Here is a 22,913-nt window from a genome sequence, read left to right on the forward strand (position 1 = left end):
CCTTGAATGAGATTGAATGTGATCTTTGCTCTCAAGTATGTTCCCAAGTTTTACACTTTCGTGCTTTGCATGAATGGGAATGGAACCGTGTGTGTTGAATGAGGCTCCTTGTGAGCACTGAACTCTGTCCGGTGGAGTTCCTTTTTGTGTTGCTGTAATTGTGTCATTTCTCGATGAGAAAGATTAGGCAACATTTAGTCACTTCTAGCCATGATGCTCAATTTATTTACGAATGTACCCTAGTTACTAGGGACCGTTTACGTTGGAGAACAAGATCTATTGTATGCCTGTGTATTTGGGGAAGTCAAATCTGAAATAATGATGAAATTGCGTGTATCCAAAGTTAAAACTCGTGATTTGTCGCCCTCTGGTGTGTAAAAGATGCAAAAGCTTACAGCACCTGGTTTTCCCAGGTGGTCTCCCATCCAAGTACTGACCAGGCCCGAGCCTGCTTAGCTTCCGAGATCGGACGAGATCGGGCGTATTCAGGCTAGTATGGCCGTAAGCCAGGGAGGCTGTCCCTGACGCTCTACTTAAAGGGAAGGCAATATCCGTTTCTGCCGCTCATACTTGCAGTTGAACTGTCTCTCTACTCTAAAGTCCGGGACACACCAGCGCGCCGCAGACAGTCCCTGCTAACACGAAACGTTGTGGCAACGTTGTACGTTAGCTGGGGTGCCACACCAGACCGGAACTATATATTACAAAACGAACACATTGTCTTGATAAAACAGCTGTAATTGAGTGCCTGACACGCCAGTCAAGCGCAATCTTGAGAAGGTGTGCATTTCAGTAAGGATTTCAATTGACATGCAGTATGAAACTGAAAGGAGGTTGCATCACTATGATGCATAACATTGCATGTATTGTATTTTCAAGTGTGTGCATTCATCCTGTTGTCATTTTGTTTTGAAAGCAGAAGAATCATTCAACAGGTTGCTGAGACAAATGTAAACCAGTAAAACATATGAAGAGAAACAAACCTTGAATATAAGTTCAGTTGTTTAAACATTTGACAAACTATGGTGAGGGGGTAAGAAAACACACAAATCCAGCAGCTCCTGTATTTCAATACACCAGAACCCAATATTATTGGCGAGTCGGGTAGTCCATCATCACAGTTCGAGGGCAGGCATCATTTCAGTAATTTCATCCCGTTGCATTCACATCCGTGCCTTGAATGAGATTGAATGTGATCTTTGCTCTCAAGTATGTTCCCAAGTTTTACACTTTCGTGCTTTGCATGAATGGGAATGGAACCGTGTGTGTTGAATGAGGCTCCTTGTGAGCACTGAACTTTGTCCGGTGGAGTTCCTTTTTGTGTTGCTGTAATTGTGTAATTTCTCGATGAGAAAGATTAGGCAACATTTAGTCACTTCTAGCCATGATGCTCAATTTATTTACGAATGTACCCTAGTTACTAGGGACCGTTTACGTTGGAGAACAAGATCTATTGTATGCCTGTGTATTTGGGGAAGTCAAATCTGAAATAATGATGAAATTGCGTGTATCCAAAGTTAAAACTCGTGATTTGTCGCCCTCTGGTGTGTAAAAGATGCAAAAGCTTACAGCACCTGGTATTCCCAGGCGGTCTCCCATCCAAGTACTGACCAGGCCCGAGCCTGCTTAGCTTCCGAGATCGGACGAGATCGGGCGTATTCAGGCTAGTATGGCCGTAAGCCAGGGAGGCTGTCCCTGACGCTCTACTTAAAGGGAAGGCAATATCCGTTTCTGCCGCTCATACTTGCAGTTGAACTGTCTCTCTACTCTAAAGTCCGGGACACACCAGCGCGCCGCAGACAGTCCCTGCTAACACGAAACGTTGTGGCAACGTTGTGCGTTAGCTGGGGTGCCACACCAGACCGGAACTATATATTACAAAACGAACACATTGTCTTGATAAAACAGCTGTAATTGAGTGCCTGACACGCCAGTCAAGCGCAATCTTGAGAAGGTGTGCATTTCAGTAAGGATTTCAATTGACATGCAGTATGAAACTGAAAGGAGGTTGCATCACTATGATGCATAACATTGCATGTATTGTATTTTCAAGTGTGTGCATTCATCCTGTTGTCATTTTGTTTTGAAAGTAGAAGAATCATTTTTGCTGAGGTTGCTGAGACAAATGTAAACCAGTAAAACATATGAAGAGAAACAAACCTTGAATATAAGTTCAGTTGTTTAAACATTTGACAAACTATGGTGAGGGGGTAAGAAAACACACAAATCCAGCAGCTCCTGTATTTCAATACACCAGAACCCAATATTATTGGCGAGTCGGGTAGTCCATCATCACAGTTCGAGGGCAGGCATCATTTCAGTAATTTCATCCCGTTGCATTCACATCCGTGCCTTGAATGAGATTGAATGTGATCTTTGCTCTCAAGTATGTTCCCAAGTTTTACACTTTCGTGCTTTGCATGAATGGGAATGGAACCGTGTGTGTTGAATGAGGCTCCTTGTGAGCACTGAACTTTGTCCGGTGGAGTTCCTTTTTGTGTTGCTGTAATTGTGTAATTTCTCGATGAGAAAGATTAGGCAACATTTAGTCACTTCTAGCCATGATGCTCAATTTATTTACGAATGTACCCTAGTTACTAGGGACCGTTTACGTTGGAGAACAAGATCTATTGTATGCCTGTGTATTTGGGGAAGTCAAATCTGAAATAATGATGAAATTGCGTGTATCCAAAGTTAAAACTCGTGATTTGTCGCCCTCTGGTGTGTAAAAGATGCAAAAGCTTACAGCACCTGGTATTCCCAGGCGGTCTCCCATCCAAGTACTGACCAGGCCCGAGCCTGCTTAGCTTCCGAGATCGGACGAGATCGGGCGTATTCTGGCTAGTATGGCCGTAAGCCAGGGAGGCTGTCCCTGACGCTCTACTTAAAGGGAAGGCAATATCCGTTTCTGCCGCTCATACTTGCAGTTGAACTGTCTCTCTACTCTAAAGTCCGGGACACACCAGCGCGCCGCAGACAGTCCCTGCTAACACGAAACGTTGTGGCAACGTTGTGCGTTAGCTGGGGTGCCACACCAGACCGGAACTATATATTACAAAACGAACACATTGTCTTGATAAAACAGCTGTAATTGAGTGCCTGACACGCCAGTCAAGCGCAATCTTGAGAAGGTGTGCATTTCAGTAAGGATTTCAATTGACATGCAGTATGAAACTGAAAGGAGGTTGCATCACTATGATGCATAACATTGCATGTATTGTATTTTCAAGTGTGTGCATTCATCCTGTTGTCATTTTGTTTTGAAAGTAGAAGAATCATTTTTGCTGAGGTTGCTGAGACAAATGTAAACCAGTAAAACATATGAAGAGAAACAAACCTTGAATATAAGTTCAGTTGTTTAAACATTTGACAAACTATGGTGAGGGGGTAAGAAAACACACAAATCCAGCAGCTCCTGTATTTCAATACACCAGAACCCAATATTATTGGCGAGTCGGGTAGTCCATCATCACAGTTCGAGGGCAGGCATCATTTCAGTAATTTCATCCCGTTGCATTCACATCCGTGCCTTGAATGAGATTGAATGTGATCTTTGCTCTCAAGTATGTTCCCAAGTTTTACACTTTCGTGCTTTGCATGAATGGGAATGGAACCGTGTGTGTTGAATGAGGCTCCTTGTGAGCACTGAACTTTGTCCGGTGGAGTTCCTTTTTGTGTTGCTGTAATTGTGTCATTTCTCGATGAGAAAGATTAGGCAACATTTAGTCACTTCTAGCCATGATGCTCAATTTATTTATGAATGTACCCTAGTTACTAGGGACCGTTTACGTTGGAGAACAAGATCTATTGTATGCCTGTGTATTTGGGGAAGTCAAATCTGAAATAATGATGAAATTGCGTGTATCCAAAGTTAAAACTCGTGATTTGTCGCCCTCTGGTGTGTAAAAGATGCAAAAGCTTACAGCACCTGGTATTCCCAGGCGGTCTCCCATCCAAGTACTGACCAGGCCCGAGCCTGCTTAGCTTCCGAGATCGGACGAGATCGGGCGTATTCAGGCTAGTATGGCCGTAAGCCAGAAAGGCTGTCCCTGACGCTCTACTTAAAGGGAAGGCAATATCCGTTTCTGCCGTTCATACTTACAGTTGAACTGTCTCTCTACTCTAAAGCCCGGGACACAGCAGCGCGCCGCAGATAGTCCCTGCTAACACGCCACGTTGTGGCAACATTGTGGCAACGTTGTGCGTTAGCTGGGGTGCCACACCAGACCGGAACTATATATTACAAAACGAACACATTGTCTTGATAAAACAGCTGTAATTGAGTGCCTGACACGCCAGTCAAGCGCAATCTTGAGAAGGTGTGCATTTCAGTAAGGATTTCAATTGACATGCAGTATGAAACTGAAAGGAGGTTGCATCACTATGATGCATAACATTGCATGTATTGTATTTTCAAGTGTGTGCATTCATCCTGTTGTCATTTTGTTTTGAAAGCAGAAGAATCATTCAACAGGTTGCTGAGACAAATGTAAACCAGTAAAACATATGAAGAGAAACAAACCTTGAATATAAGTTCAGTTGTTTAAACATTTGACAAACTATGGTGAGGGGGTAAGAAAACACACAAATCCAGCAGCTCCTGTATTTCAATACACCAGAACCCAATATTATTGGCGAGTCGGGTAGTCCATCATCACAGTTCGAGGGCAGGCATCATTTCAGTAATTTCATCCCGTTGCATTCACATCCGTGCCTTGAATGAGATTGAATGTGATCTTTGCTCTCAAGTATTGTCCCAAGTTTTACACTTTCGTGCTTTGCATGAATGGGAATGGAACCGTGTGTGTTGAATGAGGCTCCTTGTGAGCACTGAACTTTGTCCGGTGGAGTTCCTTTTTGTGTTGCTGTAATTGTGTCATTTCTCGATGAGAAAGATTAGGCAACATTTAGTCACTTCTAGCCATGATGCTCAATTTATTTACGAATGTACACTAGTTACTAGGGACCGTTTACGTTGGAGAACAAGATCTATTGTATGCCTGTGTATTTGGGGAAGTCAAATCTGAAATAATGATGAAATTGCGTGTATCCAAAGTTAAAACTCGTGATTTGTCGCCCTCTGGTGTGTAAAAGATGCAAAAGCTTACAGCACCTGGTATTCCCAGGCGGTCTCCCATCCAAGTACTGACCAGGCCCGAGCCTGCTTAGCTTCCGAGATCGGATGAGATCGGGCGTATTCAGGCTAGTATGGCCGTAAGCCAGAGAGGCTGTCCCTGACGCTCTACTTAAAGGGAAGGCAATATCCGTTTCTGCCGCTCATACTTGCAATTGAACTGTCTCTCTACTCTAAAGTCCGGGACACACCAGCGCGCCGCAGACAGTCCCTGCTAACACGAAACGTTGTGGCAACGTTGTGCGTTAGCTGGGGTGCCACACCAGACCGGAACTATATATTACAAAACGAACACATTGTCTTGATAAAACAGCTGTAATTGAGTGCCTGACACGCCAGTCAAGCGCAATCTTGAGAAGGTGTGCATTTCAGTAAGGATTTCAATTGACATGCAGTATGAAACTGAAAGGAGGTTGCATCACTATGATGCATAACATTGCATGTATTGTATTTTCAAGTGTGTGCATTCATCCTGTTGTCATTTTGTTTTGAAAGCAGAAGAATCATTCAACAGGTTGCTGAGACAAATGTAAACCAGTAAAACATATGAAGAGAAACAAACCTTGAATATAAGTTCAGTTGTTTAAACATTTGACAAACTATGGTGAGGGGGTAAGAAAACACACAAATCCAGCAGCTCCTGTACTTCAATACACCAGAACCCAATATTATTGGCGAGTCGGGTAGTCCATCATCACAGTTCGAGGGCAGGCATAATTTCAGTAATTTCATCCCGTTGCATTCACATCCGTGCCTTGAATGAGATTGAATGTGATCTTTGCTCTCAAGTATGTTCCCAAGTTTTACACTTTCGTGCTTTGCATGAATGGGAATGGAACCGTATGTGTTGAATGAAGCTCCTTGTGAGCACTGAACTTTGTCCGGTGGAGTTCCTTTTTGTGTTGCTGTAATTGTGTCATTTCTCGATGAGAAAGATTAGGCAACATTTAGTCACTTCTAGCCATGATGCTCAATTTATTTACGAATGTACCCTAGTTACTAGGGACCGTTTACGTTGGAGAACAAGATCTATTGTATGCCTGTGTATTTGGGGAAGTCAAATCTGAAATAATGATGAAATTGCGTGTATCCAAAGTTAAAACTCGTGATTTGTCGCCCTCTGGTGTGTAAAAGATGCAAAAGCTTACAGCACCTGGTATTTCCAGGCAGTCTCCCATCCAAGTACTGACCAGGCCCAAGCCTGCTTAGCTTCCGAGATCGGACGAGATCGGGCGTATTCAGGCTAGTATGGCCGTAAGCCAGGGAGGCTGTCCCTGACGCTCTACTTAAAGGGAAGGCAATATCCGTTTCTGCCGTTCATACTTACAGTTGAACTGTCTCTCTACTCTAAAGCCCGGGACACACCAGCGCGCCGCAGACAGTCCCTGCTAACACGCCACGTTGTGGCAACATTGTGGCAACGTTGTGCGTTAGCTGGGGTGCCACACCAGACCGGAACTATATATTACAAAACGAACACATTGTCTTGATAAAACAGCTGTAATTGAGTGCCTGACACGCCAGTCAAGCGCAATCTTGAGAAGGTGTGCATTTCAGTAAGGATTTAAATTGACATGCAGTATGAAACTGAAAGGAGGTTGCATCACTATGATGCATAACATTGCATGTATTGTATTTTCAAGTGTGTGCATTCATCCTGTTGTCATTTTGTTTTGAAAGCAGAAGAATCATTCAACAGGTTGCTGAGACAAATGTAAACCAGTAAAACATATGAAGAGAAACAAACCTTGAATATAAGTTCAGTTGTTTAAACATTTGACAAACTATGGTGAGGGGGTAAGAAAACACACAAATCCAGCAGCTCCTGTATTTCAATACACCAGAACCCAATATTATTGGCGAGTCGGGTAGTCCATCATCACAGTTCGAGGGCAGGCATCATTTCAGTAATTTCATCTTGTTGCATTCACATCCGTGCCTTGAATGAGATTGAATGTGATCTTTGCTCTCAAGTATGTTCCCAAGTTTTACACTTTCGTGCTTTGCATGAATGGGAATGGAACCGTGTGTGTTGAATGAGGCTCCTTGTGAGCACTGAACTTTGTCCGGTGGAGTTCCTTTTTGTGTTGCTGTAATTCTGTCATTTCTCGATGAGAAAGATTAGGCAACATTTAGTCACTTCTAGCCATGATGCTCAATTTATTTATGAATGTACCCTAGTTACTAGGGACCGTTTACATTGGAGAACAAGATCTATTGTATGCCTGTGTATTTGGGGAAGTCAAATCTGAAATAATGATGAAATTGCGTGTATCCAAAGTTAAAACTCGTGATATGTCGCCCTCTGGTGTGTAAAAGATGCAAAAGCTTACAGCACCTGGTATTCCCAGGCGGTCTCCCATCCAAGTACTGACCAGGCCCGAGCCTGCTTAGCTTCCGAGATCGGACGAGATCGGGCGTATTCAGGCTAGTATGGCCGTGAGCTAGGAATGCTGTCCCTGACGCTCTACTTAAAGGGAAGGCAATATCCGTTTCTGCCGTTCATACTTACAGTTGAACTGTCTCTCTACTCTAAAGCCCGGGACACACCAGCGCGCCGCAGACAGTCCCTGCTAACACGCCACGTTGTGGCAACATTGTGGCAACGTTGTGCGTTAGCTGGGGTGCCACACCAGACCGGAACTATATATTACAAAACGAACACATTGTCTTGATAAAACAGCTGTAATTGAGTGCCTGACACGCCAGTCAAGCGCAATCTTGAGAAGGTGTGCATTTCAGTAAGGATTTCAATTGACATGCAGTATGAAACTGAAAGGAGGTTGCATCACTATGATGCATAACATTGCATGTATTGTTTTTACAAGTGTGTGCATTCATCCTGTTGTCATTTTGTTTTGAAAGCAGAAGAATCATTCAACAGGTTGCTGAGACAAATGTAAACCAGTAAAACATATGAAGAGAAACAAACCTTGAATATAAGTTCAGTTGTTTAAACATTTGACAAACTATGGTGAGGGGGTAAGAAAACACACAAATCCAGCAGCTCCTGTATTTCAATACACCAGAACCCAATATTATTGGCGAGTCGGGTAGTCCATCATCACAGTTCGAGGGCAGGCATCATTTCAGTAATTTCATCCCGTTGCATTCACATCCGTGCCTTGAATGAGATTGAATGTGATCTTTGCTCTCAAGTATGTTCCCAAGTTTTACACTTTCGTGCTTTGCATGAATGGGAATGGAACCGTGTGTGTTGAATGAGGCTCCTTGTGAGCACTGAACTTTGTCCGGTGGAGTTCCTTTTTGTGTTGCTGTAATTGTGTCATTTCTCGATGAGAAAGATTAGGCAACATTTAGTCACTTCTAGCCATGATGCTCAATTTATTTACGAATGTACCCTAGTTACTAGGGACCGTTTACATTGGAGAACAAGATCTATTGTATGCCTGTGTATTTGGGGAAGTCAAATCTGAAATAATGATGAAATTGCGTGTATCCAAAGTTAAAACTCGTGATTTGTCGCCCTCTGGTGTGTAAAAGATGCAAAAGCTTACAGCACCTGGTATTCCCAGGCGGTCTCCCATCCAAGTACTGACCAGGCCCGAGCCTGCTTAGTTTCCGAGATCGGACGAGATCGGGCGTATTCAGGCTAGTATGGCCGTAAGCCAGGGAGGCTGTCCCTGACGCTCTACTTAAAGGGAAGGCAATATCCGTTTCTGCCGCTCATACTTACAGTTGAACTGTCTCTCTACTCTAAAGTCCGGGACACACCAGCACGCCGCAGACAGTCCCTGCTAACACGAAACGTTGTGGCAACGTTGTGCGTTAGCTGGGGTGCCACACCAGACCTATGTATTACAAAACGAACACATTGTCTTGATAAAACAGCTGTAATTGAGTGCCTGACACGCCATTCAAGCGCAATCTTGAGAAGGTGTGCATTTCAGTAAGGATTTCAATTGACATGCAGTATGAAACTGAAAGGAGGTTGCATCACTATGATGCATAACATTGCATGTATTGTATTTTCAAGTGTGTGCATTCATCCTGTTGTCATTTTGTTTTGAAAGCAGAAGAATCATTCAACAGGTTGCTGAGACAAATGTAAACCAGTAAAACATATGAAGAGAAACAAACCTTGAATATAAGTTCAGTTGTTTAAACATTTGACAAACTATGGTGAGGGGGTAAGAAATGACACAAATCCAGCAGCTCCTGTATTTCAATACACCAGAAGCCAATATTATTGGCGAGTCGGGTAGTCCATCATCACAGTTCGAGGGCAGGCATCATTTCAGTAATTTCATCCCGTTGCATTCACATCCGTGCCTTGAATGAGATTGAATGTGATCTTTGCTCTCAAGTATGTTCCCAAGTTTTACACTTTCGTGCTTTGCATGAATGGGAATGGAACCGTGTGTGTTGAATGAGGCTCCTTGTGAGCACTGAACTTTGTCCGGTGGAGTTCCTTTTTGTGTTGCTGTAATTGTGTCATTTCTCGATGAGAAAGATTAGGCAACATTTAGTCACTTCTAGCCATGATGCTCAATTTATTTACGAATGTACCCTAGTTACTAGGGACCGTTTACGTTGGAGAACAAGATCTATTGTATGCCTGTGTATTTGGGGAAGTCAAATCTGAAATAATGATGAAATTGCGTGTATCCAAAGTTAAAACTCGTGATTTGTCGCCCTCTGGTGTGCAAAAGCTTACAGCACCTGGTATTCCCAGGCGGTCTCCCATTCAAGTACTGACCAGGCCCGAGCCTGCTTAGCTTCCGAGATCGGACGAGACCGGGCGTATTCAGGCTAGTATGGCCGTAAGCCAGGGAGGCTGTCCCTGACGCTCTACTTAAAGGGAAGGCAATATCCGTTTCTGCCGCTCATACTTGCAGTTGAACTGTCTCTCTACTCTAAAGTCCGGGACACACCAGCGCGCCGTAGACAGTCCCTGCTAACACGAAACGTTGTGGCAACGTTGTGCGTTAGCTGGGGTGCCACACCAGACCGGAACTATATTTTACAAAACGAACACATTGTCTTGATAAAACAGCTGTAATTGAGTGCCTGACACGCCAGTCAAGCGCAATCTTGAGAAGGTGTGCATTTCAGTAAGGATTTCAATTGACATGCAGTATGAAACTGAAAGGAGGTTGCATCACTATGATGCATAACATTGCATGTATTGTATTTTCATGTGTGTGCATTCATCCTGTTGTCATTTTAATTTGAAAGCAGAAGAATCATTCAACAGGTTGCTGAGACAAATTTAACCAGTAAAACATATGAAGAGAAACAAACCTTGAATATAAGTTCAGTTGTTTAAACATTTGACAAACTATGGTGAGGGGGTAAGAAAACACACAAATCCAGCAGCTCCTGTATTTCAATACACCAAAACCCAATATTATTGGCGAGTCGGGCAGTCCATCATCACAGTTCGAGGGCAGGCATCATTTCAGTAATTTCATCCCGTTGCATTCACATCCGTGCCTTGAATGAGATTGAATGTGATCTTTACTCTCAAGTATATTTCCAAGTTTTACACTTTCATGCTTTGCATGAATGGGAATGGAACCGTGTGTGTTGAATGAAGCTCCTTGTGAGCACTGAACTTTGTCCAGTGGAGTTCCTTTTTGTGTTGCTGTAATTGTGTCATTTCTTGATGAGAAAGATTAGGCAACATTTAGTCACTTCTAGCCATGATGCTCAATTTATTTACGAATGTACGCTAGTTACTAGGGACCGTTTACGTTGGAGAACAAGATCTATTGTATGCCTGTGTATTTGGGGAAGTAAAATCTGAAATAATGATGAAATTGCGTGTATCCAAAGTTAAAACTCGTGATTTGTCGCCCTCTGGTGTGTAAAAGATGCAAAAGCTTACAGCACCTGGTATTCCCAGGCAGTCTCCCATCCAAGTACTAACCAGGCCAGAGCCTGCTTAGCTTCTGAGATCGGACGAGATCGGGCGTATTCAGGCTAGTATGGCCGTAAGCCAGAGAGGCTGTCCCTGACGCACTACTTAAAGGGAAGGCAATATCCGTTTCTGCCGCTCATACTTGCAGTTGAACTGTCTCTCTACTCTAAAGTCCGGGACACACCGGCGAAGAAAAGACAGTCCCTGCTAACACGCCACGTTGTGGCAACGTTGTGGCAACGTTGTGCGTTAGCTGGGGTGCCACACCAGACCGGAACTATATTTTACAAAACGAACACATTGTCTTGATAAAACAGCTGTAATTGAGTGCCTGACACGCCAGTCAAGCGCAATCTTGAGAAGGTGTACATTTCAGTAAGGATTTCAATTGACATGCAGTATGAAACTGAAAGGAGGTTGCATCACTATGATGCATAACATTGCATGTATTGTATTTTCAAGTGTGTGCATTCATCCTGTTGTCATTTTGTTTTGAAAGCAGAAGAATCATTCAACAGGTTGCTGAGACAAATGTAAACCAGTAAAACATATGAAGAGAAACAAACCTTGAATATAAGTTCAGTTGTTTAAACATTTGACAAACTATGGTGAGGGGGTAAGAAAACACACAAATCCAGCAGCTCCTGTACTTCAATACACCAGAAGCCAATATTATTGGTGAGTCGGGTAGTCCATCATCACAGTTCGAGGGCAGGCATCATTTCAGTAATTTCATCCCGTTGCATTCACATCCGTGCCTTGAATGAGATTGAATGTGATCTTTGCTCTCAAGTATGTTCCCAAGTTTTACACTTTCGTGCTTTGCATGAATGGGAATGGAACCGTGTGTGTTGAATGAGGCTCCTTGTGAGCACTGAACTTTGTCCGGTGGAGTTCCTTTTTGTGTTGCTGTAATTGTGTCATTTCTTGATGAGAAAGATTAGGCAACATTTAGTCACTTCTAGCCATGATGCTCAATTTATTTACGAATGTACCCTAGTTACTAGGGACCGTTTACATTGGAGAACAAGATCTATTGTATGCCTGTGTATTTGGGGAAGTAAAATCTGAAATAATGATGAAATTGTGTGTATCCAAAGTTAAAACTCGTGATTTGTCGCCCTCTGGTGTGTAAAAGGTGCAAAAGCTTACAGCACCTGGTATTCCCAGGCGGTCCCCCATCCAAGTACTGACCAGGCCCGAGCCTGCCTGGCTTCCGAGATCGGACGAGATCGGGCGTATTCAGGCTAGTATGGCCGTAAGCCAGGGAGGCTGTCCCTGACGCTCTACTTAAAGGGAAGGCAATATCCGTTTCTGCCGATCATACTTACAGTTGAACTGTCTCTCTACTCTAAAGCCCGGGACACACCAGCGCGCCGCAGACAGTCCCTGCTAACACGCCACGTTGTGGCAACGTTGTGGCAACGTTGTGCGTTAGCTGGGGTGCCACACCAGACCGGAACTATATTTTACAAAACGAACACATTGTCTTGATAAAACAGCTGTAATTGAGTGCCTGACACGCCAGTCAAGCGCAATCTTGAGAAGGTGTACATTTCAGTAAGGATTTCAATTGACATGCAGTATGAAACTGAAAGGAGGTTGCATCACTATGATGCATAACATTGCATGTATTGTATTTTCAAGTGTGTGCATTCATCCTGTTGTCATTTTGTTTTGAAAGCAGAAGAATCATTCAACAGGTTGCTGAGACAAATGTAAACCAGTAAAACATATGAAGAGAAACAAACCTTGAATATAAGTTCAGTTGTTTAAACATTTGACAAACTATGGTGAGGGGGTAAGAAAACACACAAATCCAGCAGCTCCTGTACTTCAATACACCAGAAGCCAATATTATTGGTGAGTCGGGTAGTCCATCATCACAGTTCGAGGGCAGGCATCATTTCAGTAATTTCATCCCGTTGCATTCACATCCGTGCCTTGAATGAGATTGAATGTGATCTTTGCTCTCAAGTATGTTCCCAAGTTTTACACTTTAGTGCTTTGCATGAATGGGAATGGAACCGTGTGTGTTGAATGAGGCTCCTTGTGAGCACTGAACTTTGTCCGGTGGAGTTCCTTTTTGTGTTGCTGTAATTGTGTCATTTCTTGATGAGAAAGATTAGGCAACATTTAGTCACTTCTAGCCATGATGCTCAATTTATTTACGAATGTACCCTAGTTACTAGGGACCGTTTACGTTGGAGAACAAGATCTATTGTATGCCTGTGTATTTGGGGAAGTCAAATCTGAAATAATGATGAAATTGTGTGTATCAAAAGTTAAAACTCGTGATTTGTCGCCCTCTGGTGTGTAAAAGGTGCAAAAGCTTACAGCACCTGGTATTCCCAGGCGGTCTCCCATCCAAGTACCGACCAGGCCCGAGCCTGCTTGGCTTCCGAGATCGGACGAGATCGGGCGTATTCAGGCTAGTATGGCCGTAAGCCAGGGAGGCTGTCCCTGATGCTCTACTTAAAGGGAAGGCAATATCCGTTTCTGCCGTTCATACTTACAGTTGAACTGTCTCTCTACTCTAAAGCCCGGGACACAGCAGCGCACCGCAGACAGTCCCTGCTAACACGCCACGTTGTGGCAACATTGTGGCAACGTTGTGCGTTAGCTGGGGTGCCACACCAGACCGGAACTATATATTACAAAACGAACACATTGTCTTGATAAAACAGCTGTAATTGAGTGCCTGACACGCCAGTCAAGCGCAATCTTGAGAAGGTGTGCATTTCAGTAAGGATTTCAATTGACATGCAGTATGAAACTGAAAGGAGGTTGCATCACTATGATGCATAACATTGCATGTATTGTATTTTCAAGTGTGTGCATTCATCCTGTTGTCATTTTGTTTTGAAAGCAGAAGAATCATTCAACAGGTTGCTGAGACAAATGTAAACCAGTAAAACATATGAAGAGAAACAAACCTTGAATATAAGTTCAGTTGTTTAAACATTTGACAAACTATGGTGAGGGGGTAAGAAAACACACAAATCCAGCAGCTCCTGTATTTCAATACACCAGAACCCAATATTATTGGCGAGTCGGGTAGTCCATCATCACAGTTCGAGGGCAGGCATCATTTCAGTAATTTCATCCCGTTGCATTCACATCCGTGCCTTGAATGAGATTGAATGTGATCTTTGCTCTCAAGTATGTTCCCAAGTTTTACACTTTCGTGCTTTGCATGAATGGGAATGGAACCGTGTGTGTTGAATGAGGCTCCTTGTGAGCACTGAACTTTGTCCGGTGGAGTTCCTTTTTGTGTTGCTGTAATTGTGTCATTTCTCGATGAGAAAGATTAGGCAACATTTAGTCACTTCTAGCCATGATGCTCAATTTATTTACGAATGTACCCTAGTTACTAGGGACCGTTTACGTTGGAGAACAAGATCTATTGTATGCCTGTGTATTTGGGGAAGTAAAATCTGAAATAATGATGAAATTGCGTGTATCCAAAGTTAAAACTCGTGATTTGTCGCCCTCTGGTGTGTAAAAGATGCAAAAGCTTACAGCACCTGGTATTCCCAGGCGGTCTCCCATGCAAGTACTGACCAGGCCCGAGCCTGCTTAGCTTCCGAGATCGGACGAGATCGGGCGTATTCAGGCTAGTATGGCCGCAAGCCAGTGAGGCTGTCCCTGACGCTCTACTTAAAGGGAAGGCAATATCCGTTTCTGCCGTTCATACTTACAGTTGAACTGTCTCTCTACTCTAAAGCCCGGGACACACCAGCGCGCCGCAGACAGTCCCTGCTAACACGAAACGTTGTGGCAACGTTGTGCGTTAGCTGGGGTGCCACACCAGACCGGAACTATATATTACAAAACGAACACATTGTCTTGATAATACAGCTGTAATTGAGTGCCTGACACGCCAGTCAAGCGCAATCTTGAGAAGGTGTGCATTTCAGTAAGGATTTCAATTGACATGCAGTATGAAACTGAAAGGAGGTTGCATCACTATGATGCATAACATTGCATGTATTGTATTTTCAAGTGTGTGCATTCATCCTGTTGTCATTTTGTTTTGAAAGCAGAAGAATCATTCAACAGGTTGCTGAGACAAATGTAAACCAGTAAAACATATGAAGAGAAACAAACCTTGAATATAAGTTCAGTTGTTTAAACATTTGACAAACTATGGTGAGGGGGTAAGAAAACACACAAATCCAGCAGCTCCTGTATTTCAATACACCAGAACCCAATATTATTGGCGAGTCGGGTAGTCCATCATCACAGTTCGAGGGCAGGCATCATTTCAGTAATTTCATCCCGTTGCATTCACATCCGTGCCTTGAATGAGATTGAATGTTATCATTGCTCTCAAGTACGTTCCCAAGTTTTACACTTTCGTGCTTTGCATGAATGGGAATGGAACCGTGTGTGTTGAATGATGCTCCTTGTGAGCACTGAACTTTGTCCGGTGGAGTTCCTTTTTTGTTGCTGTAATTGTGTCATTTCTTGATGAGAAAGATTAGGCAACATTTAGTCACTTCTAGCCATGATGCTCAATTTATTGACGAATGTACCCTAGTTACTAGGGACCGTTTACGTTGGAGAACAAGATCTATTGTATGCCTGTGTACTTGGGGATGTAAAATCTGAAATAATGATGAAATTGCGTGTATCCAAAGTTAAAACTCGTGATTTGTCGCCCTCTGGTTTGTAAAAGGTGCAAAAGCTTACAGCAACTGGTATTCCCAGGCGGTCTCCCATCCAAGTACTGACGAGGCCCAAGCCTGCTTAGCTTCCGAGATCGGACGAGATCGGGCGTATTCAGGCTAGCATGGCCGTAAGCCAGGGAGGCTGTCCCTGACGCTCTACTTAAAGGGAAGGCAATATCCGTTTCTGCCGCTCATACTTGCAGTTGAACTGTCTCTCTACTCTAAAGTCCGGGACACACCAGCGCGCCGCAGACAGTCCCTGCTAACACGAAACGTTGTGGCAACGTTGTGCGTTAGCTGGGGTGCCACACCAGACCGGAACTATATATTACAAAACGAACACATTGTCTTGATAATACAGCTGTAATTGAGTGCCTGACACGCCAGTCAAGCGCAATCTTGAGAAGGTGTGCATTTCAGTAAGGATTTCAATTGACATGCAGTATGAAACTGAAAGGAGGTTGCATCACTATGATGCATAACATTGCATGTATTGTATTTTCAAGTGTGTGCATTCATCCTGTTGTCATTTTGTTTTGAAAGCAGAAGAATCATTCAACAGGTTGCTGAGACAAATGTAAACCAGTAAAACATATGAAGAGAAACAAACCTTGAATATAAGTTCAGTTGTTTAAACATTTGACAAACTATGGTGAGGGGGTAAGAAAACACACAAATCCAGCTGCTCCTGTATTTCAATACACCAGAACCCAATATTATTGGCGAGTCGGGTAGTCCAACATCACAGTTCGAGGGCAGGCATCATTTCAGTAATTTCATCCCGTTGCATTCACATCCGTGCCTTGAATGAGATTGAATGTGATCTTTGCTCTCAAGTATGTTCCCAAGTTTTACACTTTCGTGCTTTGCATGAATGGGAATGGAACCGTGTGTGTTGAATGAGGCTCCTTGTGAGCACTGAACTTTGTCCGGTGGAGTTCCTTTTTGTGTTGCTGTAATTGTGTCATTTCTCGATGAGAAAGATTAGGCAACATTTAGTCACTTCTAGCCATGATGCTCAATTTATTTACGAATGTACCCTAGTTACTAGGGACCGTTTACGTTGGAGAACAAGATCTATTGTATGCCTGTGTATTTGGGGAAGTCAAATCTGAAATAATGATGAAATTGCGTGTATCCAAAGTTAAAACTCGTGATTTGTCGCCCTCTGGTGTGTAAAAGATGCAAAAGCTTACAGCACCTGGTATTCCCAGGCGGTCTCCCATCCAAGTACTGACCAGGCCCGAGCCTGCTTAGCTTCCGAGATCGGGCGTATTCAGGCTAGTATGGCCGTAAGCCAGGAATGCTGTCCCTGACGCTCTACTTAAAGGGAAGGCAATATCCGTTTCTGCCGTTCATACTTACAGTTGAACTGTCTCTCTACTCTAAAGCCCGGGACACACCAGCGCGCCGCAGACAGTCCCTGCTAACACGCCACGTTGTGGCAACATTGTGGCAACGTTGTGCGTTAGCTGGGGTGCCACACCAGACCGGAACTATATATTACAAAACGAACACATTGTCTTGATAAAACAGCTGTAATTGAGTGCCTGACACGCCAGTCAAGCGCAATCTTGAGAAGGTGTGCATTTCAGTAAGGATTTCAATTGACATGCAGTATGAAACTGAAAGGAGGTTGCATCACTATGATGCATAACATTGCATGTATTGTATTTACAAGTGTGTGCATTCATCCTGTTGTCATTTTGTTTTGAAAGCAGAAGAATCATTCAACAGGTTGCTGAGACAAATGTAAACCAGTAAAACATATGAAGAGAAACAAACCTCGAATATAAGTTCAGTTGTTTAAACATTTGACAAACTATGGTGAGGGGGTAAGAAAACACACAAATCCAGCAGCTCCTGTATTTCAATACACCAGAACCCAATATTATTGGCGAGTCGGGTAGTCCATCATCACAGTTCGAGGGCAGGCATCATTTCAGTAATTTCATCCCGTTGCATTCACATCCGTGCCTTGAATGAGATTGAATGTGATCTTTGCTCTCAAGTATGTTCCCAAGTTTTACACTTTCGTGCTTTGCATGAATGGGAATGGAACCGTGTGTGTTGAATGAGGCTCCTTGTGAGCACTGAATTTTGTCCGGTGGAGTTCCTTTTTGTGTTGCTGTAATTGTGTCATTTCTCGATGAGAAAGATTAGGCAACATTTAGTCACTTCTAGCCATGATGCTCAATTTATTTACGAATGTACCCTAGTTACTAGGGACCGTTTACATTGGAGAACAAGATCTATTGTATGCCTGAGTATTTGGGGAAGTCAAATCTGAAATAATGATGAAATTGCGTGTATCCAAAGTTAAAACTCGTGATTTGTCGCCCTCTGGTGTGTAAAAGATGCAAAAGCTTACAGCACCTGGTATTCCCAGGCGGTCTCCCATCCAAGTACTGACCAGGCCCGAGCCTGCTTAGCTTCCGAGATCAGACGAGATCGGGCGTATTCAGGCTAGTATGGCCGTAAGCCAGGGAGACTGTCCCTGACGCTCTACTTAAAGGGAAGGCAATATCCGTTTCTGCCGTTCATACTTACAGTTGAACTGTCTCTCTACTCTAAAGCCCTGGACACACCAGCGCGCCGCAGACAGTCCCTGCTAACACGCCACGTTGTGGCAGCGTTGTGGCAACGTTGTGCGTTAGCTGGGGTGCCACACCAGACCGGAACTATATATTACAAAACGAACACATTGTCTTGATAAAACAGCTGTAATTGAGTGCCTGACACGCCAGTCAAGCGCAATCTTGAGAAGGTGTGCATTTCAGTAAGGATTTCAATTGACATGCAGTATGAAACTGAAAGGAGGTTGCATCACTATGATGCATAACATTGCATGTATTGTATTTTCAAGTGTGTGCATTCATCCTGTTGTCATTTTGTTTTGAAAGCAGAAGAATCATTCAACAGGTTGCTGAGACAAATGTAAACCAGTAAAACATATGAAGAGAAACAAACCTTGAATATAAGTTCAGTTGTTTAAACATTTGACAAACTATGGTGAGGGGGTAAGAAAACACACAAATCCAGCAGCTCCTGTATTTCAATACACCAGAACCCAATATTATTGGCGAGTCGGGTAGTCCATCATCACAGTTCGAGGGCAGGCATCATTTCAGTAATTTCATCCCGTTGCATTCACATCCGTGCCTTGAATGAGATTGAATGTGATCTTTGCTCTCAAGTATGTTCCCAAGTTTTACACTTTCGTGCTTTGCATGAATGGGAATGGAACCGTGTGTTTTGAATGAGGCTCCTTGTGAGCACTGAACTTTGTCCGGTGGAGTTCCTTTTTGTGTTGCTGTAATTGTGTCATTTCTCGATGAGAAAGATTAGGCAACATTTAGTCACTTCTAGCCATGATGCTCAATTTATTTACGAATGTACCCTAGTTACTAGGGACCGTTTACGTTGGAGAACAAGATCTATTGTATGCCTGTGTATTTGGGGAAGTCAAATCTGAAATAATGATGAAATTGCGTGTATCCAAAGTTAAAACTCGTGATTTGTCGCCCTCTGGTGTGTAAAAGATGCAAAAGCTTACAGCACCTGGTATTCCCAGGCGGTCTCCCATCCAAGTACTGACCAGGCCCGAGCCTGCTTAGCTTCCGAGATCGGACGAGATCGGGCGTATTCAGGCTAGTATGGCAGTAAGCCAGGGAGGCTGTCCCTGACGCTCTACTTAAAGGGAAGGCAATATCCGTTTCTGCCGCTCATACTTACAGTTGAACTGTCTCTCTACACTCATGCCGGGGACACACCAGCGCGCCGCAGACAGTCCCTGCTAACACGCCACGTTGTGGCAACGTTGTGCGTTAGCTGGGGTGCCACACCAGACCGGAACTATATTTTACAAAAAAAAACACATTGTCTTGATAAAACAGCTGTAATTGAGTGCCTGACACGCCAGTCAAGCGCAATCTTGAGAAGGTGTGCATTTCAGTAAGGATTTCAATTGACATGCAGTATGAAAATGAAAGGAGGTTGCATCACTATGATGCATAACATTGCATGTATTGTATTTTCAAGTGTGTGCATTCATCCTGTTGTCATTTTGTTTTGAAAGCAGAAGAATCATTCAACAGGTTGCTGAGACAAATGTAAACCAGTAAAACATATGAAGAGAAACAAACCTTGAATATAAGTTCAGTTGTTTAAACATTTGACAAACTATGGTGAGGGGGTAAGAAATGACACAAATCCAGCAGCTCCTGTATTTCAATACACCAGAAGCCAATATTATTGGCGAGTCGGGTAGTCCATCATCACAGTTCGAGGGCAGGCATCATTTCAGTAATTTCATCCCGTTGCATTCACATCCGTGCCTTGAATGAGATTGAATGTGATCTTTGCTCTCAAGTATGTTCCCAAGTTTTACACTTTCGTGCTTTGCATGAATGGGAATGGAACCGTGTGTGTTGAATGAGGCTCCTTGTGAGCACTGAACTTTGTCCGGTGGAGTTCCTTTTTGTGTTGCTGTAATTGTGTCATTTCTTGATGAGAAAGATTAGGCAACATTTAGTCACTTCTAGCCATGATGCTCAATTTAGTTACGAATGTACCCTAGTTACTAGGGACCGTTTACGTTGGAGAACAAGATCTATTGTATGCCTGTGTATTTGGGGAAGTAAAATCTGAAATAACGATGAAATTGTGTGTATCCAAAGTTAAAACTCGTGATTTGTCGCCCTCTGGTGTGTAAAAGGTGCAAAAGCTTACAGCACCTGGTATTCCCAGGCGGTCTCCCATCCAAGTACTGACCAGGCCCGAGCCTGCTTGGCTTCCGAGATCGGACGAGATCGGGCGTATTCAGGCTAGTATGGCCGTAAGCCAGGTAGGCTGTCCACGACGCTCTACTTAAAGGGAAGGCAATATCCGTTTCTGCCGTTCATACTTACAGTTGAACTGTCTCTCTACTCTAAAGCCCGGGCCACACCAGCGCGCCGCAGACAGTCCCTGCCAACACGCCACGTTGTGGCAACGTTGTGCGTTAGCTGGGGTGCCACTGCAGACCGGAACTATATTTTACAAAACGAACACATTGTCTTGATAAAACAGCTGTAATTGAGTGCCTGACACGCCAGTCAAGCGCAATCTTGAGAAGGTGTGCATTTCAGTAAGGATTTCAATTGACATGCAGTATGAAACTGAAAGGAGGTTGCATCACTATGATGCATAACATTGCATGTATTGTATTTTCAAGTGTGTGCATTCATCCTGTTGTCATTTTGTTTTGAAAGCAGAAGAATCATTCAACAGGTTGCTGAGACAAATGTAAACCAGTAAAATATATGAAGAGAAACAAACCTTGAATATAAGTTCAGTTGTTTAAACATTTGACAAACTATGGTGAGGGAGTAAGAAAACACACAAATCCAGCAGCTCCTGTATTTCAATACACCAGAACCCAATATTATTGGCGAGTCGGGTAGTCCATCATCACAGTTCGAGGGCAGGCATCATTTCAGTAATTTCATCCCGTTGCATTCACATCCGTGCCTTGAATGAGATTGAATGTGATCTTTGCTCTCAAGTATGTTCCCAAGTTTTACACTTTCGTGCTTTGCATGAATGGGAATGGAACCGTGTGTGTTGAATGAGTCTCCTTGTGAGCACTGAACTTTGTGCGGTGGAGTTCCTTTTTGTGTTGCTGTAATTGTGTCATTTCTTGATGAGAAAGATTAGGCAACATTGAGTCACTTCTAGCCATGATGCTCAATTAATTTACGAATGTACCCTAGTTACTAGGGACCGTTTACGTTGGAGAACAAGATCTATTGTATGCCTGTGTATTTGGGGAAGTAAAATCTGAAATAATGATGAAATTGTGTGTATCCAAAGTTAAGACTCGTGATTTGTCGCCCTCTGGTGTGTAAAAGGTGCAAAAGCTTAAAGCACCTGGTATTCCCAGGTGGTCTCCCATCCAAGTACTGACCAGGCCCGAGCCTGCCTGGCTTCCGAGATCGGTCGAGATCGGGCGTATTCAGGCTAGTATGGCCGTAAGCCAGGGAGGCTGTCCCTGACGCTCTACTTAAAGGGAAGGCAATATCCGTTTCTGCCGTTCATACTTACAGTTGAACTGTCTCTCTACTCTAAAGCCCGGGACACACCAGCGCGCCGCAGACAGTCCCTGCTAACACGCCACGTTGTGGCAACGTTGTGGCAACGTTGTGCGTTAGCTGGGGTGCCACACCAGACCGGAACTATATTTTACAAAACGAACACATTGTCTTGATAAAACAGCTGTAATTGAGTGCCTGACACGCCAGTCAAGCGCAATCTTGAGAAGGTGTGCATTTCAGTAAGGATTTCAATTGACATGCAGTATGAAACTGAAAGGAGGTTGCATCACTATGATGCATAACATTGCATGTATTGTATTTTCAAGTGTGTGCATTCATCCTGTTGTCATTTTGTTTTGAAAGCAGAAGAATCATTCAACAGGTTGCTGAGACAAATGTAAACCAGTAAAACATATGAAGAGAAACAAACCTTGAATATAAGTTCAGTTGTTTAAACATTTGACAAACTATGGTGAGGGGGTAAGAAAACACACAAATCCAGCAGCTCCTGTATTTCAATACACCAGAACCCAATATTATTGGCGAGTCGGGTAGTCCATCATCACAGTTCGAGGGCAGGCATCATTTCAGTAATTTCATCCCGTTGCATTCACATCCGTGCCTTGAATGAGATTGAATGTGATCTTTGCTCTCAAGTACGTTCCAAAGTTTTACACTTTCGTGCTTTGCATGAATGGGAATGGAACCGTGTGTGTTGAATGAGACTCCTTGTGAGCACTGAACTTTGTCCGGTGGAGTTCCTTTTTGTGTTGATGTAATTGTGTCATTTCTCGATGAGAAAGATTAGGCAACATTTAGTCACTTCTAGCCATGATGCTCAATTTATTTACGAATGTACCCTAGTTACTAGGGACCGTTTACGTTGGAGAACAAGATCTATTGTATGCCTTTGTATTTGGGGAAGTAAAATCTGAAATAATTATGAAATTGTGTGTATCCAAAGTTAAAACTCGTGATTTGTCGCCCTCTGGTGTGTAAAAGGTGCAGAAGCTTACAGCACCTGGTATTCCCAGGCGGTCTCCCATCCAAGTACTGACCAGACCCGAGCCTGCTTGGCTTCCGAGATCGGACGAGATCGGGCGTATTCAGGCTAGTATGGCCGTAAGCCAGGGAGGCTGTCCCTGACG

General features: G+C 43.5%; 19 non-coding genes and 1 pseudogene across 19 annotated transcripts; all 20 read right to left on the reverse strand.

Moving 5' to 3' along the window:
* Positions 1–388: 388 nt before the first annotated feature.
* Positions 389–507, reverse strand: LOC136741980 (5S ribosomal RNA). The gene has a single exon (XR_010814614.1). It is a non-coding gene; the product is annotated as a 5S ribosomal RNA (ribosomal RNA).
* A 1,055-nt stretch (positions 508–1,562) lies between these two features.
* On the reverse strand, positions 1,563–1,681 carry LOC136741933 (5S ribosomal RNA). The gene has a single exon (XR_010814569.1). It is a non-coding gene; the product is annotated as a 5S ribosomal RNA (ribosomal RNA).
* Positions 1,682–2,739: 1,058 nt separating this feature from the next.
* On the reverse strand, positions 2,740–2,858 carry LOC136742108 (5S ribosomal RNA). Its single transcript, XR_010814737.1, has one exon. It is a non-coding gene; the product is annotated as a 5S ribosomal RNA (ribosomal RNA).
* A 1,058-nt stretch (positions 2,859–3,916) lies between these two features.
* On the reverse strand, positions 3,917–4,035 carry LOC136741934 (5S ribosomal RNA). The gene has a single exon (XR_010814570.1). It is a non-coding gene; the product is annotated as a 5S ribosomal RNA (ribosomal RNA).
* A 1,066-nt stretch (positions 4,036–5,101) lies between these two features.
* On the reverse strand, positions 5,102–5,220 carry LOC136741939 (5S ribosomal RNA). The gene has a single exon (XR_010814575.1). It is a non-coding gene; the product is annotated as a 5S ribosomal RNA (ribosomal RNA).
* Positions 5,221–6,275: 1,055 nt separating this feature from the next.
* LOC136742190 (5S ribosomal RNA) lies at positions 6,276–6,394 on the reverse strand. Its single transcript, XR_010814815.1, has one exon. It is a non-coding gene; the product is annotated as a 5S ribosomal RNA (ribosomal RNA).
* Positions 6,395–7,460: 1,066 nt separating this feature from the next.
* Positions 7,461–7,579, reverse strand: LOC136742107 (5S ribosomal RNA). Its single transcript, XR_010814736.1, has one exon. It is a non-coding gene; the product is annotated as a 5S ribosomal RNA (ribosomal RNA).
* A 1,066-nt stretch (positions 7,580–8,645) lies between these two features.
* On the reverse strand, positions 8,646–8,764 carry LOC136742136 (5S ribosomal RNA). Its single transcript, XR_010814763.1, has one exon. It is a non-coding gene; the product is annotated as a 5S ribosomal RNA (ribosomal RNA).
* A 1,041-nt stretch (positions 8,765–9,805) lies between these two features.
* LOC136742141 (5S ribosomal RNA) lies at positions 9,806–9,924 on the reverse strand. The gene has a single exon (XR_010814768.1). It is a non-coding gene; the product is annotated as a 5S ribosomal RNA (ribosomal RNA).
* Positions 9,925–10,978: 1,054 nt separating this feature from the next.
* LOC136742210 (5S ribosomal RNA) lies at positions 10,979–11,097 on the reverse strand. The gene has a single exon (XR_010814835.1). It is a non-coding gene; the product is annotated as a 5S ribosomal RNA (ribosomal RNA).
* A 1,066-nt stretch (positions 11,098–12,163) lies between these two features.
* LOC136742211 (5S ribosomal RNA) lies at positions 12,164–12,282 on the reverse strand. The gene has a single exon (XR_010814836.1). It is a non-coding gene; the product is annotated as a 5S ribosomal RNA (ribosomal RNA).
* Positions 12,283–13,348: 1,066 nt separating this feature from the next.
* On the reverse strand, positions 13,349–13,467 carry LOC136742149 (5S ribosomal RNA). Its single transcript, XR_010814775.1, has one exon. It is a non-coding gene; the product is annotated as a 5S ribosomal RNA (ribosomal RNA).
* A 1,066-nt stretch (positions 13,468–14,533) lies between these two features.
* Positions 14,534–14,652, reverse strand: LOC136742143 (5S ribosomal RNA). Its single transcript, XR_010814769.1, has one exon. It is a non-coding gene; the product is annotated as a 5S ribosomal RNA (ribosomal RNA).
* Positions 14,653–15,706: 1,054 nt separating this feature from the next.
* On the reverse strand, positions 15,707–15,825 carry LOC136742264 (5S ribosomal RNA). The gene has a single exon (XR_010814883.1). It is a non-coding gene; the product is annotated as a 5S ribosomal RNA (ribosomal RNA).
* Positions 15,826–16,880: 1,055 nt separating this feature from the next.
* Positions 16,881–16,989, reverse strand: LOC136742277 (uncharacterized; annotated as a pseudogene).
* A 1,066-nt stretch (positions 16,990–18,055) lies between these two features.
* LOC136741985 (5S ribosomal RNA) lies at positions 18,056–18,174 on the reverse strand. The gene has a single exon (XR_010814620.1). It is a non-coding gene; the product is annotated as a 5S ribosomal RNA (ribosomal RNA).
* A 1,066-nt stretch (positions 18,175–19,240) lies between these two features.
* LOC136742089 (5S ribosomal RNA) lies at positions 19,241–19,359 on the reverse strand. The gene has a single exon (XR_010814719.1). It is a non-coding gene; the product is annotated as a 5S ribosomal RNA (ribosomal RNA).
* Positions 19,360–20,415: 1,056 nt separating this feature from the next.
* Positions 20,416–20,534, reverse strand: LOC136742036 (5S ribosomal RNA). The gene has a single exon (XR_010814668.1). It is a non-coding gene; the product is annotated as a 5S ribosomal RNA (ribosomal RNA).
* A 1,055-nt stretch (positions 20,535–21,589) lies between these two features.
* On the reverse strand, positions 21,590–21,708 carry LOC136742273 (5S ribosomal RNA). The gene has a single exon (XR_010814892.1). It is a non-coding gene; the product is annotated as a 5S ribosomal RNA (ribosomal RNA).
* A 1,066-nt stretch (positions 21,709–22,774) lies between these two features.
* LOC136742178 (5S ribosomal RNA) lies at positions 22,775–22,893 on the reverse strand. Its single transcript, XR_010814803.1, has one exon. It is a non-coding gene; the product is annotated as a 5S ribosomal RNA (ribosomal RNA).
* Positions 22,894–22,913: the final 20 nt, after the last annotated feature.

This window comes from Amia ocellicauda, unplaced genomic scaffold, assembly GCF_036373705.1.
Source record: "Amia ocellicauda isolate fAmiCal2 unplaced genomic scaffold, fAmiCal2.hap1 HAP1_SCAFFOLD_73, whole genome shotgun sequence".
Classification (NCBI taxonomy): Eukaryota; Metazoa; Chordata; class Actinopteri; order Amiiformes; family Amiidae; genus Amia; species Amia ocellicauda.